General features: G+C 35.5%; 1 pseudogene; it reads left to right on the top strand.

Moving 5' to 3' along the window:
- Positions 1 to 821: 821 nt before the first annotated feature.
- On the top strand, positions 822 to 1,319 carry LOC112184832 (annotated as a pseudogene).
- Positions 1,320 to 2,624: the final 1,305 nt, after the last annotated feature.

The following is a 2,624-nucleotide window of genomic DNA, read 5'->3' as shown; positions in this document are numbered from 1 at the left end:
AAAGCAGTAAACAGTTAGAATATGGAGTGTGCTGGATAATCAAGTCACTATTACCTTATTTCTTCTTGAGATACGAAGATTGCCAGATTAGGACAGATATGTGGTATCCAACCAACCCTTTGCCTCATCCCCAAGAAGTCTGAATGGCATTGGCTATGGGACCTTGAATGGTAAAATTTTAAATGAAAAGGCTGCTTTGTCAAATCGACAAAGTATTCACTTTCTGTTTTTTATTGTTGCTTCTGCCTGTGCAAAAACAAAAAATTTGAACATAAAGGAGAAGAAATACGTACCAATTTTTTTATAAAACGCAAATACAAAGTATTAAGCAGTTGAGAAGAGCAAAGTCATACGGTCATACCACTACTTTCAGTTCATCTATTGCATCAAAGCACTTTACAATATTAGATACACGTTGATTCTTTGTCTGAAGATAAACTTCTTGAAATATGCTAAAGAAGTTAACCCCCCAAATGTTCACTGCCAATTATTTAGGCATCAAGCAAACATCACCACAAAGTGAAATCAAGTATTTACTTTACAAAATCGAAATTCTGATCACCTACAGATTAGTACACACAAAAGTTCTTGTTTTCAATTTCGGTGTCCATTACTAACATCCATATCTTTACACGTAACAGATTGTACGTATTCATCTTTTATATAGCTAATATTTTCCGGATCTTGATAAACAAAATTTGATTCAAACTTAGGTCAATTTTCAATAACAATATTCGGAAGAACACGTAAAAAATTGGTACCTATATACGGAATTCTTTTCTTAGTCTAGTTTGTTATTCTTTTCTTTTCCTTGTTAGATTATGAGTTAGTGCGTGGTCTATATAAAAGAGCCGACACCTAGCATTGTATATTTTTCATTCGAAATTTGCAAGAGGACGTGCAAGTCTCCTTGTTCTTACAAACAGAAACAAAGCCATATTTCCTGCTTATTACAACTAATCCATTGGACTCCGACGTGACGATGGTTCCAATGGGGGTGGGAGCGAGCGGTGGTGCAGGTGCTTGTTCTGGAAGCAAGAAGTGCACAAGCGATTTGAGCTGAAGAAGTGGAAGGCAGTAAGTATGTGGGCGTGGGATTTTGTGGTGGATAACTGCGCCATCTGCAGGAACCATATAATGCACCTGTGCATAGAGTGCCAAGCCAACCAGAAAACTGTGACCAACGAAGAATGTATGGTGGCTTGGGAACTTGCAACCATGCCTTCCACTTCCACTGCATTAGTTGATGCCTCAAGACTCGTCAGGTCTGTCCTTTGGATAACAGCGAGTGGGAGTTCCAGAAGTATGGTCATGATTAAAACCATGCATGTCAAAACCAGGCTCTAATTCTTTTGATTATCATTAATAGTGTCTGCAATTAGTTTTGCTACCAATTGCAATAACTCAATGCTTATTACAGAAAGCGCTTCTCAAAGTTGAGTTTTAAGCTCTTAGCAAAGATCTTTCTTTCCTACTTGGGTTTGAAAGATATATGTATCTTGTGTAAAAAGCAAAGACCTAAAACCGCATAAAGTTGTTTAGTGAGTTGTCCTCTCTATTTTTCACTAAAATGGTCTGAATTACAAATAGGATTATTTCGGGATTCAAATATACAATTGAACAAAAAGATTTAACAAAAAATTTGTATAAGTTGTCTTAGATTTGCAATTTACCTGTTACCAAGTTGGATTCTTTAGATGTCTTCGAAATATTAGCGAAGAGAAATGCTCAAATGGCTCAAGCAACTTCAGCCTGAACCAAGAATATAGCAGCATCATTATTAAGACTTGAGACCCTGAACCAGAAGTTAGTATTTATCCTAGCCCAAAGAAAACAAAACTGTAGGGCTGGAATGAGGAAGAATAAATATCTGCTCTGTTCTAGTCAAATTTCAGATTCGAGGCCGGAAAGCTTATTGGCAACAACAGACTTAGGCCAGTACGCTTAGCACAAAGAACCCAAGACAAACCAATTGGAACTCAATTTGTGACCTCTCCAAATATCTAAATCTTTCAGATTTAGGTATTTGATTCAATCTGTTTTGTCGAGATTTGAAACTATAGTTTCTCGTAAAAACCCTGGTAAATAATATGTAAATCAAATTACAGGATAAGCATCGAAAATTCAAAATCAGTTCAATCATATGGTGAATTGTTCATCCTCCATTCATACTGGCTTTAACATGACTGTAGAGTTGACAATTGATTTAACATTTGAATAGGCAACCCTAATGCATATCTTATTTCATGGAAGCGAAAAAGTCGTTACACGTAACAAAATAAGGACCAAATTCTTTAAGTTCTACAAACATATAATAAAAAGAGATTTCTTACAACTAAAGTCTCTGAAATAACTTAAAAAAATTTGTATCATCATTAGATGTATGAGGCGAATTGAGGACTTCTCCAACCATAAGTCTGGTCATTGTCATCAACTTCTACAAAATCTCTTTGTCTGTTTACAAAGAAACACCTTCTCAACCGGAAATTATGGACTTCAACCTGGAGATGTACATACACAAATAATCAAATATCTGAATCATCTTCTATTGCAAATCAAAATACAAAGTACAATCAAGCCTCAATTTTGATAACGGTCATACGTAATACAATAAAAGTGATGAA

Source organism: Rosa chinensis, chromosome 2 (assembly GCF_002994745.2).
Source record: "Rosa chinensis cultivar Old Blush chromosome 2, RchiOBHm-V2, whole genome shotgun sequence".
In the NCBI taxonomy this organism is placed as follows: Eukaryota; Viridiplantae; Streptophyta; class Magnoliopsida; order Rosales; family Rosaceae; genus Rosa; species Rosa chinensis.
Note: the sequence above shows the minus strand (reverse complement) of the source record. Positions and strands in the feature narration are given on the sequence as shown.